Source organism: Protopterus annectens, chromosome 2.part1 (assembly GCF_019279795.1).
Source record: "Protopterus annectens isolate FY-2018-M chromosome 2.part1, PAN1.0, whole genome shotgun sequence".
Lineage (NCBI taxonomy): Eukaryota > Metazoa > Chordata > Ceratodontiformes > Protopteridae > Protopterus > Protopterus annectens.
The window spans coordinates 940,037,115-940,054,075 of NC_056729.1; the positions used below are offsets into that span (position 1 = coordinate 940,037,115).

The following is a 16,961-nucleotide window of genomic DNA, read 5'->3' on the forward strand; positions in this document are numbered from 1 at the left end:
ATATCAGTTGGTTCAGTGTATTTTGTGCCATTCTGCACGAACTCAGAGCAGACCTGAGAGTTTCCACTTAGGTTCCTGACATAGCTAAATAATGCTTTGTGGTTATCTTTGGAGTCACTGGTAATTTTCCTTTTGAAACTAGCCTTGGATGATTTAATGAGGGATCATAGTTTCTTGCTGATACTGATCAGGGATGTCTTTCCTTCTTGGAATTTTACTCTTTTCTGTACTAGTTTCCTCCTTCTGTTGTATAGCTTGTTTATGGCAGGGGAACACCAGACTGGTTTCCTTTTCTTAGAGGAGTGATTCTTCATTTTACTTGGGATAGCACGATCCATGCATTCCTGCAGATGCTCATAGAGTGCCTTTGTAAAGGTTTCACCAGCTTGGACAGCATTGTCCTTTAGCATGGGGGCTGTGAACCTTTCCACTTCGGTCTTAAGTAACGTGAAGTTTGCTTTTGAAAAGTTTTTCAAGGTGGTTTCCTTGATTGAGGGTGGGGGGCGGAATGTGGATATCCAGAGTGATTAGTCTATTGTCTGATCTAACCAGCGAGGGGTTGACCTCCGGTGAGGAACACCGGTCGCCCATGTTGGTGATGACCAGGTCCAATATGTTGTTCCCTCTGGTGGGGGTGTTGACTAGTTGATCTAGGGCATTCGAGTTTACAAATTCTAGGAAGCGTTGGGCAAGGGAGTTAGTACTTGAGTAGTTCTCCCAGTTTATGTTTGGGTAATTGAAATAACCCAGTATTAGGGTGTTTGGTAGGACCGTCATATTTCCCAGTGTCTCCAGAAATGTGGAATGGGTGTCCTGGATCATGGTGGGTGATTTGTAGCAAGCTACAATTAGGATTGCAGTTTTGACCATTGTTAGTTGCACATTCTGGAGTATTTGTCCATTTTTATATGGTAATATGCATCCTGGAGGTCTATCGAGCACATCCAATCATCTTTTTCCAGAAACGGAAAGATAGACTGAACCATGGCAATCCAGAATTTGGTCTGTTTGATGAACTTGTTTAGGATGCTGAGGTCTAAAATTGGCCTCCAGTCACCTGTCTTTTTTGGCACTAAAAAGAACTGGATTCTATTCGCTCTGGTGGGACTGTTTGGATGACTCTTTTTTGGAGCAGCTTTTGAATTTCTTGTGTTGCTGCGTTCCGCTGACTGGGTGGAATGTCGAGGATTCAACTTTTCGGCTTCAGGTAAAGATTGAAAGGGATGTGGTAACCTCTGGTAATTATCATCTGCACCCAGGAATCTGATGTTATTGTATGCCAGGCTAAGTGGTGCAGAGAGAAGTGTCCCACGACTGCTTCCAGAGGTAAGCAATTGGGCCACTCCTCAGGACGGCTGGTAGGGCTGCCCAGTAAAGGAATCTCTGGAGTCCTGGTTACATGGCCCCCTCTGTCCCAGGGGGGAAAACTCTCTTTGTAAGTTCCCCACTCTGTCCCAGGGGGAAAACTCTCTGTGTGTCACGAAAAGGCCCTTGGGATTCTCTGAACCTCATCTTTCCACTTCTCTGATAACTGTTCTAGGATCGTGGGGGAATGGAAAAATGTATGCCCACAGCAGACAGGGTCTTGCTTTCATTTTCACACCTGGCTAATGTGTCTTTAATGTTTGGACCAAATAGAGAGGAAGCTTCAATGATGAAGGAAGACTTGAAGGGGTCTGCAAAGTCACACAAGTGCATCAGGCATGATGTCTCAAGACAATGCCTGAACCCGCAGCTCTGGCCATCCCTTCAGTTGTATGGGCAAACAACTGCATGGACGAATTAGATATTGACATCAGGGTGGCAAGCTGGGAGGTAACTTTGTCACATACCTCATCAGACACTGCTCCTGCTAGGGTCCCTGAAAGTTCTGTGATCAGGTCCCTTTGAAGACGGGTAAAGTGTGCCAAGTAATTCAACAACTATATGGCAAAGGTCATTGAAGCATAAGCCCACTTCACTAACCTGTCCAAGTCTGACACTCTCTGTTTGGAGGATGGACAGCAGGACTCTCTTCTATGAGTTCTTTCTTTGCGGTTGCTGCCACCACCATAGCATCTATTGCCAAGCCTTTGGACCAGAGGGGGTGATCCGCTTGGGGGAGATTATTTTGTCTGGTCTCCAGGGGACTGGCTCAACGGTGTCAGGGGCCTTCCAAGCTCGCTGCATGATGAGCTTGACCAACTCATCTGCAGACGGGGTCACCCAGAAAGTAGAGGGATTAGCATGGAAAGCTTGCAAGAATACAGATTCCTCTGAGGAAGAGTTGGTGGACTTCAGTCACCCATCTGTTTCAATATCTTTAGTATGTCTCCATGCTTCCTCTTGCACAATCTCTTACAGGGTGGCTCATCAGGAGGAATGTCTGAGGAGGACTCCAAAGAGAGGGTTCCCTGTACCTTGCCGGTCCGTTGCTCATTGCCCCAGTGTAGTGGACTGTGTCAGTTGCAATCCAGAGGATATAAATATATGTACATATATATATATATATATATATATATATATATATATATATATATATATATATTTAAAACATTTAGGTGCCAAAGGAGTCAACTGTGAGCCTTCTGAGGCAAATGCCCTCTCCATAACCTGGAAGGCAGGCCCATGTGAAGAGGGATGGGAGCCTGGATCCATGAAAGACAACCTCAAAACTGGGGTCACACCCCGCTCCAATGAGCCCACCTCCAGGGAAGGAGCAGCGAGAGGACTCAGAGCTGCCAAAGCAACTGGAACCATAGACAGTGCCATAGAAAAAAAATCGGTGCAGTACTAGGGATCACGGTGTCATCAGACCAGTCATGGGCCAGTGGGTGGGTTGGCTCTGACTGAACTGTGGTCCACAGGGTCAGTTCCAGAGCCACGGTAAGATCCACCAGTGAAACCAAATAAGATGGCACCAGGAGGGGTGTCGGCATTGAGGATTCCAAGACCTGTTCAGTTGACGGAGGAATATAAGTTGGAGTCTGTGGCGAAAAACCCTCTACTCTGGGTGGGAGTGAGGTCCTGGATGGAAATGGGATGCCTCTGGCTGCTAAGAGCTGGTCCACAAGTCTCACTACATCAAGCTCTGAAAGGCTTCTGGTGGAATGAGTGGACATCCACAATGGAGATTCTGGCTAGTCAAGAAATGGACTAAGCTGTTATCCAACAAAGAGTCAATGGATGGGGTGTACTGGGTCCTGGCTAGTGTCTCAACCTTCGACACCAAGGTTGAATGACCTGAAAGTTGTGATGTGGAGAGTGACCAATTTTAAGAGAGAGACTATTGTTGGTGTTAAGAGGGTCTGTGGTACCGTGGAAGGGGTCAGTACCATGGCAATTGCAGTCAGTTCCATTGTCAAAGACGGCACCGTGGAGGGGGTTTTAGTCTCCGGTGGTGAGACAGTTGTTGGTGTCAGTTTGGCAAGTTTAGTCTTAGGGTCAGTATGAACCTGGGTCTTAGAAGGTTTTGGTTCTTGTGGCTGAGGAGACATTGGAACCAAATGACTCCTTTTCTTTGTCTCTTTCTTAGGAGGAGTTGATACTTCTGCCTCAGACAAAGCCTCCGAGAAATGGGTTTTTAGCAGACCCTTTAAAATTAGCTTATTTTTATGCTCTTCTAAGGTGTGAGCACTAAAGCCCTTACAGAGCTCGCATTGAGGTTGGACTTGCAATTGTGGTGCTCCTAAGCAGTATACAGAGGAGAGATGCCCATCAGAATTTGGCATCTTCCTCCCACATTTGTTACATTGTTTAAAACCAGTGGTACCTTTTTTGTCAGCCACTGTCAACAAATACTAAGGTAACAGCAATAAGAGCAACAAACAAATACTATGGTAATAGCAATAAGAAGAACAGTAAGAAATCCTGTCAAGACGCACACCACACACACACACACACACACACACACACACACACACACACACACACACACACACACACACACACACACACACTCTAAGAAAAGTTTTTTATACCCAAGAGGGTAAAAGAAAGGAAGGAAAAATTCCAACGGTGGTATTAAGATTACCAAGAGGTAAGGAAGAAGGGAGGGGCCTATACCAGCAATGGTACAAAGAAATATCAACAAGGTAGCAAGGTAATTAGGAGAAGAAAGCACTCACACAGTAAAGGGACTATATAACTATGAAAATGACTAACAATACAGAGATTTTAGAGAAAAAAATAGAAGCAAAATATTTGAAAGATTTGAAAAAAGTGCAACTGAGAGCAGGCCTGACATGTCTTAAAACTCTATGCAGCAAACGAGATCTGAGGAGATGAGAGGGGCACAATGGGTAACCTTAGAGTGAGAGTTTCTGACTGGTGCGAGCCTGTTATATCGGTCAAGTCGGTTCCAAGGATGGAACCGAAACCCATTTGTCATGAATGAATGAAGATTGACAACATCAGATCAATACTTTTTATAAGGTAACCAATCTCATAATTTGCCTGAAAACAGCTGCACTTCTGTTGGTTGCTCTAGTACTAGAAATTGCTACTGTTGTATGGTACCCCTATATTTAGAAGTTTGCAAAATGAAAACTTGGTCAAGATGAGCTTTGGATGAAATGAGGAATATGAACGAGTAAAGGCATCATTCCTATTGAGTAGATGGAAGGGTCAGAATGTCGCAAGGTGTTATCAATTGAAAAGAGATTATAAGAGAGGTGAAAGAAGCACAAATAAAGTTCTGAAATTAGATTTTAGATATTGTGTTATGCACCATTGTATGTCATGACTTGTAGTATCTATAAAGTATAAAGAATATGCTGTTATTTCTGACTGCCATATAGAGTTAGTTCTATGAATTTTCTGTAACCCCTTTCAGTGCCTGAAAAAGCTCTCCTCCTGGACAGAGTCAGAAAGTTCTGAAAGCAGCAAATAAATCTGTCAGTAATTTGGACAAGCGTCACACACGTAGAAGTCTACATATGTGTAAGTGTGTGTGTGCTTGTGCATGTGTGTATGTACCTGTGTGTGTCTTTGTGCATTTGTATGCTTTTGTTCACATGCTAATGTTGTAGTCACTCATTTCAGGATGGGGCAAGTAAGACTGTCAGCCTAATAATGGAGAAACAAAGAATGGGAAAACGAGTTACACATTAACCAGTTACCCACTTTTCATTAGCACTATAACACCATCCCATAAACTACAAAGCTATACTTCAGTGGAGAGGAAGGTGTTACAAAAGTGTGCAACACTAAAATGCAGAACACATAGCAACAGCACACTATGAACCCACATGGACCTATCACCTAATTTCTCATTGTTGTTTGCATCCACTTTATTTCTCAGAATCCACCTTACTTATTTGTTGATTAATAGTTATGAAATATTCATCCCCATGGGGCACTCACCTACTAAACTATAGTCTGCCCTACTGATTTCCCCCTGATGCTGCAAAAGCCTTACTGGTGCAATCCACAACCACTGCAGGAATCAGAATTCAAATTAACCTTACTGCGGAGGTGACCTGAACGCCACCACAGATGGGGACAAGAGGTATTTTCCTAGACTTATCTTACTCCATCCAAAGCAATACAACCAAGCAACCTGTCAGAGAGCAGGCTTCCTCGTGGTTTTCAGGCTAGTAATAGTGTTAAGGTGTAGATGGTTCAATCACAAGATGAGCCAGCAAACTGTGATAGTGTGCCAGTGACCCTTTATTAAATTATATAAGTAACAAAATATTAGAACAACAGAAAGAAACATGTTTCTTTTTGCTGTTCTAATATTTTGTTACTTATATGACTTAATAAAGGGTCATTGGCACAGTATAACAGTTTGCTGGCTCATCTTGTCGTTCAACATGGTTTATTGGAGCTGTGCAATTGCCTAACACGCAGGGGACTTTGATGGGTGTAGATTGTTCAATTCCATAAAATCCCTGCTGTACCACATGGATCCTTAACTTCATTCATCAGACGAAACCATTATCTTTACCTTTACTGATAATAAATAAATAAATTACCATAACTCTGAGGTGGGTGTGCAGTCCAGTGGCTGCCCCCATTCAACTGTCCATTTGGCTACTCCAGTGCATGGACCATACCCAAACTTAGGTCAGCAGAGTCAAGATAGATATCAAACCCAAAAGAGACACTTGTATTTACTAACACTTAAATTGCCTGTTTGCTGCCCTTTGTCTCCTATATAGACCTTCCAAATCCCTTTCTTTTATATATAATGGCTCAAAAGAGTTACTGTGTATTGAAGCCAGGTTCAATGTTGACAATTCACCTCAAAAGAATGTTTTATGAAGGAAACAACATTCAAGGAAATTGCTTAAACATTTTCTGAGTAGTATGTCCCCTGTAGGTTCCACATATGTGGGACAGTGTCATTCATCCTCCCTGAAGCTTCCCCATACAAGGGACAGTGCCCTCTGTCCTCCTTTCAGCTTTTCTATACAAGGGACAATGTCCTCTCTCCTCCCTGCAGCTACTACATACAAGGGATGGTACCCTCTGCCCTCCCTGCATCTTCCACATAAGAGGGCCAGTAACCGCTGTTCTTCTTGCAGCTTCTTTACACAAAGGATAGTGAATTCTGTCCTCCCTACAGCTTCCACATACAATGGACAATGCCCTCTGTCCTCCCTGCAGCTTCTTTATACAATGGGTGGTGCCTTCTGTCCCCCCAGCAGCTTCTTTTTACAAGGGATGGTGCCCACTGTCCTCCCTGTAGCTTCTTTATACAAGGGACAGTGCCTTCTGTCCTCCTTGCAGCTTCCATGTACAAGGGACAGTGCTCTTTTTCCTCCTGCATCTCCCACATAGAAGGGACAGTGCCCTCTGTTCTCACTGCAGCTTCCACATACAAAAGTTGTGCCCCCTGCACTCTGCTCTCTCTGAATCTTCTACACATGAGGGTCAGTGCTCTCTCTCTCTCTTTTGCTTCCCATACATAGAAATCTGCATCCTGAAGAACAGAATAATTTTACACATGAAGATGGCTTGGGTTATAACAATACATCTCCATGATACAGTTTTATTAATTTTATTTTATTGTGACAGAAAGGCATCAATGAGGATGGCTTTGAGAAACTGTGCCTAGTTGAACCCTAGAACTATCTCTCTACCCAGCTCCATTGTAGTCTTACATCCCAGCACTGCCTCACCATCCATCACCATTTCTGCAAGACTTTTCTATACATCTGCCTTGCCTTTTGAAACAATTCTTTCTTCAGTTTCCTTTGTATTCATTCCATTTAACTTCATCTAGGCAAACATCATAAAATCATAGACTTAGACGATTTTCAAACCACTTAATGTTACGGAAGAACATTTTTGAAAGCCCCTTATTTTAAGGACTGTAGATGACATCACAGGAGTTACACAGAAGTTAACAAAGTCAACCACAACCATTAGCTCTCCACAAATTATGTCCTTACTTAACATTTAGATCAAAAAGGTTTAGAATAGTTTACTATAGGGAGATTACGCCTCTTGACATTGTTAGTCTGAACTGCCAAATCTGAATGAAACAGCAACATGCTTTGCAAATAACAGGAAAGCGTTTAACTTCTGGTGCCAGTTTAAAACCAGGAAAAATTTAAAATGGAGTGTCAAAGACACATTGGTTTTAAAACTGAAATTAATTTTGTATGTCCAAGTCTTTTAAGCAATTCAGATATATATTTTTACTTCTGAAAAAATGTTTCTTCTTTTTCCAATATAGTTTGGAAGCAATTTAAAATGAGGAGCACAACAGAGGTACAGATAATGAATGCTTCCAAACCAGTGCTTCCCAGCACTTTCAAACTGTCTCCCTGTTGCGGTATGACGATATTCTGGTTACTTGTGTGAGTACAGCTAGTAAGCTATGTCACACAGTGGGTTAAGGGCATTGTACTTTATTATACAGTTCTGTGTTTCCTTCTTCTCCAAACAGTAATGCTTATCTGCAACAGTACAAGGCATGACAGTCATGCAGCACAAAAACAAATGAAAAAAAAGGCTTAGAAAGAAACATGAAACCTCTTTTCTGCATCTTTACTTTTTAGGCTCTCTTTTGTACAAACATGTTACTTATTATTTAATTCCATGTAAACATTTCCTTAGCATGTACTAGATGGTGTTTAATGTCAGATGCAGAAAACTGTTATCTATGTGAATGATTGCTTTAGTAAAGGTTCCTGCAGCAAACAAATAAAGCATTGTCTGGAAAAAAATGTGCATCTATTCTTTTATCTCCATTTTTTTAGAAATGCAAATTATGCTGCAAAAGGAATTAATTAAAGCTAAAAGCTGACAAAATGTTGAAGCAAAAACCTGCAAAAACAGAAAATAAAATGTTTTGCTTGCAATAATTATGCAGGATTTTCACTGGTGTTCTATAACTTTCTTCGGTTTCTCACTATTTATTTATTTATTAATTTATATTTGTTACCAGGGTACTGTATTTATCTAAATGGAACCATTTATGGCTCATCCTGGGTTCATACAACAATGAAACAGATTATTACACATTGTAATAATATCACAAAACATACAGAATAGCACATCATAACACAAGATACATTTACAAAAAAAAAATACAAGAAAAACCTATCCTAGCTAGAGTTTTCACTGTGTGATGACTTACACCTATTGTAATAGAGGCCCATGGGACATATGCAAATGACCCTTTAAGGATGTCCAAGTGTTTTAGCAATACGGTTTACAAACATCCATGACGTTTTACTCTTTCTTTATGTCTTTGTGGATACATTCTGACCAATAAAGCTAAACCCCACTAGCTCTGGGCATGCATGCTTCAGCCTTCTTATGACCTTATCAGCAGAGCATAAATGGAATGTTTGACTATGCCTTAGAAACACAGGGTATATAACTGAGTTGATGCCCATAACCATTAAGGTCGCAGCAAAAGATCCCAAATAACATCCAATCCAAAGAGTAAAAAGTCACACAGCCAAACCAATTAGTAAAAACTACAAGAAAAAACTAGCCAAGCTAGAATTTTCCCATTGTGAAACCTTAAACCTCCAGTTGACATCCTTAAAGGGTTATTTGCATATATCTCATGGGCCTCTATTATAGGAGGTTTAAGGCATCACACAGTGAAAGCTCTTTCAGTCTTTTTTAACCTGCTGTTGACAAAGCAAGCGTCACATAATTCTGCATGAGATACAGATCTCTTGCTGTGACCCAAATACTTGCATATCTTTTTACCGAAGAAATACTTTCATTGGTTGTCTTACCTGCTGCTAACAATACACTTGTGGGTAAACACAAAAAGCAATAATGAGACTTCAAGGTCAGTATAATAAAAGCATTGTTGAAGGCCACAGATATTTGCACATGAATAACATCTCAGCATAGTGCAAAGATTGAATCCAAATGTTTAAGGTAACACACTGCAAGCATGTGGTCTTACAATACCCTTGCAGGAAATATGCAGGAGGTGTAGACCATAAGGTTTGGTATTTTGTAAGCTGTGCTTAAACTGAAAGAAGAAATCTTAGCTTTCTGCTTTTATCACGTAGGCAAATTATCAGTTGGGAAATGCTGAGAGACTTCCATCTGTAATCACTCTTTTAAGTCTGCATGCCAGTGATGTGAATACCCACACTGGAGCCCTGACATTCAACTCACCTGGGAATTTCCAGGTGTGTAAGTTCCCCAAATAAGTATGTTTGGTGGTTGTCTTAGATGATTAAGAAGCTGTTAATGAGCTGTTTTCAATGGTCCAGAGGTTTGATTCCCTCAGCCTCTATTGCTTAACTTGAAGGAATATAAGTAAATCACTTAACCAAACACTGCTTCCTGGCTGAGTGTGAAAAACGTTATACGGAAATCACTGCTCTACTCTGGAAAACAAACATAAATAAATTAAATATTTTGAGTGGGGAAGTTGGCATAATGGTTAAGGTGCTAATAAAATAAATGAAACTAAATATTGTATTAGTGCATCATGAAATAACACAGAGTTTGCATTTAAGCTACTGTAATGGAAGCCTTAATGCAGAAATCAAGGTGGCCCTACCTACTTCAGCTATTTGGGGCTAGCAATGATTATGTTGGCATTCAGACAGGATGAAAACCGAACAGTCTGATGATGTGTCTACACCATCCTGCAAATGGACTATATACTGCTTCAAACCCTGCAGTCTGCCATCAGCCCAACCTATGAGAAAGACAGTCATATTTATTTAGTTATTGTGTGCTGGAGGGGGGCATGCTATGACACAGGCATGTTGACACTGCTGTCATTCTATCCCTGAGATGTAAGAAATGTTTCACTCTATTTAGTAAAATGTTTACTTCTGAATTCACTGGCATCACCTGACCCTCCTTATTTTGGAGGAGTAAATCTGTTGCTCTTCGTTTTACCCAATGAAAATGGAAGCACTTTGTACCACTGAGTAAATATATTCTAATACCATTGAGTAGGGAACACAGGACAGGCCCCACGGTGTCACAAAAATTACTTTCCTGTACTTTTTTGACTTTGTGAATCCCATGTCTTTCTCATGAAATAATAACTCAAATGACTAACTTCATTCGGACCACAAATTCTGCCTCTGTTTTCGCAAAATGCACCGTGGAATATAATTTGTCAGGTTTTTCATCTGTAAAATTTCCATTATGCATATCAGAGAGGTTGGGGTCACTGTCCCAGAACAATTAGACATGCACAGCGGTGTGCTAAGAAAAGGAGATGAGACAGAGGTATACTTAACTTAAGTCAATAAATGATCATGGTATATAGAAAAAAAAACGACACATGCATGCAGACACACACACACACACACACACACACACACACACACACACACACACACACACACGTACACACACACGTACACATACATACTACAAAAACCATAGAGGAGTGTACAAAGCAAAAGGACAAGAGGGAGACAAAAACAGATGGAGAAAGAGAGAGAGAGAGAGAATGGAAAAATAGAGGGAGGAAGAGGGAGAGGCAATATAAGTCATAGAAAGGAGGAGCTGGTTACTGGGAGTGCAGTGATGATGAATGAGTAAGACGTTATCCAAACCATTCTGCAAAGAAACTGCAACCACTGCAAAATAAACAGGCACAGTGTGCCACAAACCACGCATGATAAATGAAGCCATCCGTCTACAAAAAGTGCCACTTCTTATTGATAAGTACACAGAAATGAACCACAAACAGTTGGCAACCATATTCTGTTACATACGTTTTCTCAGTGTGTTACCATCGGTGAATGGTAAACCTTTGCTATGTTAGTTATGTGCATTTGGTACCCTTCATAGAAATAGATGCTAATACTCATGTATACATTACTGTGGGTAAAGTCTCCTTCTTACATCAAATGACTCCTGTAAACATGCTGACATTTCAGTTGTAACCTGTGACTGGCCTATATGACTTGAGGAGAAAATGAGAAACTAGCAGTACATAAGTAAGAAGCAAATATATAGCTATATAATAGTTTAGCACATGACCAATGTGGCCCTACATAAAAAAGAGGTGTTCCAATAGAAGTTTTACTTTCTGTGATTGATTTTAATACAGTAAGAGCTGCAAACTAAGCAACCTTCGACAAAAATAATGCAAAACAACAAAGATAAGCTACATTTTCACACTTCATTTTGTGTACAATTTCATAGCTGAGTGTGCAGGAAATGTAAATGATAAGTAACTTGGTCGAGGCAACTGCGCAGCTTTTTAACTGCCGGGGAATGCAAGCCTGAAACTTGACATTTCTGTATCCAAAGGCAAGATCGGAGTTCTGCTCTGACTGCTGTAAAAGTGTATCTTCACAGCAGCAGTCATTTTTTTCTTAAATGAACTTTGATATGTGACAGGCATGTAAAAGATACCTCTGCAATAAACACAAATTAGGCCAACATCGCTGGTGAATTCTCAACAGTGGTAATGGATAACTTGTGGTATTTGATGGCACATATTCAGAAGTAAAGTTTGAGGAGTGCATCATCACTTAAGAATGGAAAGATGCAAATGTGCCTTCATTTGATTTAAAAAAAAAAAAATCAAGCTAATATTTTTCATATCCTAGTTCCACCCACCTTGTCTTCTCTCACCCGCTAATTTTTTTTTATTTGACTGTATCTTTCATTTACCTTCATCTAGAGCTTTCTGGAGAATACTGCAGATCACGACTGCACTGTATGAATGTTTAAACCATGCCACCCCCATTAGTTTTAAGCAATAACACAGCACAGGTTTGAAAGGACTGTCACAAAAGTTTTAACTGTTCAGTTTTCTTTTTTCTGGATACCACATGGATGAAAAAGCAGCCACTTCTCCATTTAATGATTAGTAGTCATGTATGTTTGTATGTACGTGTATCTGTCTGTCTGTCTGCCTATCTGTTGTGAGCCACCTCAAAGTAGAAGTTTTGGCTCCCACCAAATAGATCTTCTTTTTCCAGCCCAAAGATGTTATTTCACTTGGGATGCATTGCATAGTTTTACCTGACCATGCAGTGCACATAAACTAACACTGATATTTATGTAGAGATTTACTTTCCAGTGAATGAGTAATAAGATCATAGTCTGTAAACAGGGCAATTTCCATTCCTCATTTCCCATGTTTGCAATACACGTGCAGTTCACATTTCACATACAGCTAAATAAAGCATTCACTCTGCAAACATTTCAAGACTTACCACAGGTGCTATACTCAGATCATAACTGACACATAAAAGCCATGCATATACCCTCATCAAAATGTAAATAGTCTGCATTTCACACATTCTAAACCAACTAAGGAGAACATTTTTTAACTTTCTAAGACAAGAAAGTGAAAAAAACAACACAAGTTCTACGTATTGTAACAATGCAACATGTGCTTATTGTATCTGCAGCAGAGACTGTCATCCCTTATTCTCTTCCAAAAACTGTCACATACTTAAAACTCCATACTCTGTCAAAGCAGATCTAATGCAAATGTTACCATAAACCCTAAGCTACATCAACCACTTTCATAAAATATAACATACACACATTAAAGATTGTCACGGAGGAGAAACTTGGTTCAAAGAAAAATATTCAGCTGTTTCTCAACAATTACTGCCTTTTTGTAAAATGATCATCCGTACTGCTTCACCCCAGTGTCTGTCTGTCCACAAGTCATTCAGAATGCATTTAAAAGTAGTCTGTGTTACTATACAGTACAGAACTCACCTACAAGAGCAGTGATCCAGAAAAAGAGTTGTCTTGGTTTAATCCTGCTAAGTTGACCAATGCACTTTGCTTGCTATTGCTTTGAGTTTAGCCCTGCTGTAATAGAAGGCAGGAGATTCTGGCTATCTGCACAGCCAAATCCCACTCACTTGCAGCAGAGAGATGTGTTCCTAAACTATAACCGAGTCTGAGGAACAAAAGCCTTCAGAAAACTAGGAAGCTAAGCTTAAATTGCTTGGCTCCAGCCCAGCTGTTGCTATTGCTTTACTTTGATGGGGGAGGGGAGGCAGACAGAGATAGAGTGAGTGAGAAAGAGAGAGAGAGAGAGAGAGAGAGAGAGAAAACGCCAGTGCTAATACCCAAAAATAACACTAATGAAATCACTTGGCTGCCCCCCCCTACCCCCACCAAGTTCTACTGTCACATGTATATTGTTTTCAGAGTAGATCGTATAGAGCAGAGAGAACTGATACCCTGACACTCGGCTAAGCCCCTCACACTTGTTGAGTAGGCTGTTTTGGAGAGTAATGCCTGCCAACTCTGAAGTGCTCTCCCAGGATGTAACTGTGCCAAGACACCATCTGAAAACCTGACAGAACATTTATTTCTTTCAGACACCAACAACTTCTCATTTACTAACTCACATTCCAAACCTCTCCTTCCCAGCACACGGTTCCAGCATCAGTTCTGAACCCATAAAAGGATTAATTGCCCCTTGGGGAATATACTAGCTGACAACTAAAAACAATTACTTTGTGAAGTCATGTGAAAAGGACTTTTCCACTTCATATTCTTTGAATCAGAACGTATGCTGATGGACAATATACTACATATATAATGTGCAAAGTAATTTCTGAGAGCAGATTTCCTTTTTCTTTGCTTCTCAGCTCAAAAGCCCTGTGCACCATGCTGTCATTTGTTTAAAAATGATTGCATACTTTCAACCTGTGCAGCAAAGAAATAGTTTTGGCTGGAAAACGGTAACTTTTTCTATGCTTCTTAACAAAGCAGTATGGTATAAGATTTAATGTATCAAACAGGCTATAGCTGAGTGTCCAAATGAAGCATAACTCACATAAAGTGGTTGTCCGCAACACCACAAAAGAAGACAAATGTGTTCATAGTGGTACATTTTTTAAAGTATCACACAGGCTATTGCTGAATAACCAAATAAAGAATGAAGTATAAATGAAATAATAATGTAGTGTAAAATACCACAGTAGAAGGCAAATTTGTTCATAGTGGTACATTTTTTGTGCTGTTCGGTACATAGCTGAAGATTATTATAAAACAAGCAATGTATAACTTTTTTGGGGCTACTAATAGGGTATTAGTATGCAAATCTAAAATCCCTGGCTGTACTTTAGTGCTATCACAACTTGCCAGTGACGTGGCTGGGCACACCTTGTGTGAAAACATATTCATAATTATAAGTATTAAATTACATACACAATTAAAATACAAATTGCCAGTCAAGGCTTAAGATTAAATAATTTTATTTTAGGAAAGAAACCATGCAGAAGGTTTAAGTAGGCTGAAATTATTTTGTTTAGAATTAAGTAAAACACAGAAAAGCACTTTAACTGGAAAGAATGCTTTATGATAGATGTCACAGTTTTATCTTCTGCACAGAACAGAAGAGAAATTCAGAAATTTGTATCTGTTGCACAAATCAGTACAGAAATTGGGAAATTGATACTGCACATTCACAAATGAGTTATCGTGTTTAATAATCTAAAATATTTCCTCTTGCATCCCAAAGATCTGCTACAGGTGGTTTGGACACTCTAAATTGGTCATAGGTATGAGTGTGTGAGTATGTGTGCCTTCTGTGGAAGGTTGGGTGCTGGGCTGGCCACTCAACAACATAAAACTCTACTGACAATCGTTCTGCGGACCGTGGTTCCACTGTGGTGGCCCCTAATGGGAAAAGCTGAAAGAATAAGAATAACCTAAAATGCAATGTCAAATCTGGATTGATCAAGCCTTCATTTGAAATATGACATGTATTACTTAATAGAGCACCGTTTCCATCAACTCCCAAAGATCTTATATGTGCATAAATCGTGAGGGATTTTAATAGCACCGAACACATTTGTATGCTTCTACAGCCAAAAATATATGCACTATAATCCAGGCTGTTGTATGGTTAATTACTGAAAGTTTCAAATAGAATAATTCCTTTGAGATACAGCAGTGGTATGATCAGTTAATAAGTATACTGAAATGAGCATGGAGAATGCAGTTGTTAAAGTTCCAGAGAAAACTTAAGTTCCTCCAAATCGATGCTTCTTTCAAAGGAACATGCATCTGCATTATAGTCACATATATACCCCCTGGGTAACAAAATCCAAGTACTTAAGGAAATACTAGCCTGGTTATCCAAAAAAATAAAGAATGAAGCAATCATACTTGGTGATGTGAATATTAACTGGTTAGACATCATACATCATCACCCAACAAACAGTATCAACCTATTTAAGTACACCCAACTCATTACTACCATAACCAGACCCCAAAAAAACAATGGCTCAGTATTAGACTGGATCCTTATCTCTGACCCTAGTAAAATCTCCACCACTGACACTCTACCTAACAGCATTAGTGATCACCTACCAGGATACATAATTCACAAATCAACTCCAGTGCTTAATATATACCACTATAAGCATACCAGAGACGATGTATAAACTATACATGGACATTGATGCCAACAGAGTTTATAGTCATTTAGAAGAAAACTCAATTATGGCAGTAGAACAAAAGGGCAATAAGTCATATGGAACAAATGATCATTTGTTGTTAAATAAAGTCATAGTGGAGAACTGTAAAAAGGGGAAGAATCTAAGTATGGAATGGATTGACTACAAAAATGCTTTTCCCACATTGATGGATAAAAGAGTGCTTAAAAATGTATAAGATACACCCTACACTGATCGACTACATTACAGTGGCAGACCACTTTGCAATTAAGCCATGATAAAGGATAAATTATTATCCCAGGGATAAAAATTTAAAGGGGGATATTCCTGGGTGAATCCCTGTCACCGCTGCTATTCTGCCTTGCCTTTAACCCATTAAGCTGTCAACTTAACAGCTTAGGCCATGGCTATAATTTGTCTCCTAGAAAACAACAAAGTGTAAAGACTTCTCATCTTTGCTTTGTCAATGATTTAAAACTGTATAGCTCATCAGATGAGGAACTGAAAGTACAACTGCAAGCTGTCAAAACTTTTTCAGATGATATAAGAATGTCATTTGGCCTTGATAAATGTGCAAAACAACCCTTAAAGCAGGAAAACTGCAGCACCAGGAAAACATCAGTTTGGAACAAGAATGCGATATAAAAGAACTTGAGTAAGAGAGAGTATATAAATATTTGGGAATTGATGAAGGATCAACAATAAAACATGAACAAATGTGAATAAAACTTAGTGAGGAATACTTTGGAATACTTAAATTAATCCAGAAAACAACGTTGACATCTAGGAACAAAATCCAAGCCATGAACCAATTTGCTCTTCCTGTTCTAACTTACAGTTTTGGAGTAGCAGACTGGCCCCAAAATGTGTTGGATAGATTAGATAGGAAAACAAGAAGGATGCTTCATGCTCACCAAATGATTTATAAAAATCAGTGCACACCAAGATTATATATTCTGCATTCTGAAGGAGGGATGGGTCTCCTTGAAATTGATTACATTTATAGATCTGCAATTGTGGGACTGCATACATATCTGCTGATCTCACAAGACCCAAACATAGTAAAAGTTTTGAAACATGAGGTGAATAAATCTAACATGACTTCTCTGCTTAATCTAACAGAAGCGCATTGGC

The 16,961-nt window shown here is 39.8% G+C and overlaps 1 protein-coding gene across 4 annotated transcripts in view; it reads right to left on the bottom strand.

Moving 5' to 3' along the window:
* Positions 1–16,961, bottom strand: part of PALLD (palladin, cytoskeletal associated protein) — a 2,901,248-nt gene that overhangs the window by 1,978,919 nt on the left and 905,368 nt on the right. The window contains exon 1 of one of the 4 annotated variants that reach the window (XM_044062578.1): positions 13,126–13,384. The exons of the other annotated variants lie outside the window; for them this stretch is intronic. The gene's annotated coding sequence lies outside the window, so the exon portion shown is untranslated. Of the gene's footprint in view, positions 1–13,125; positions 13,385–16,961 lie in introns of those variants that run through there. 4 annotated transcript variants of the gene reach the window in all.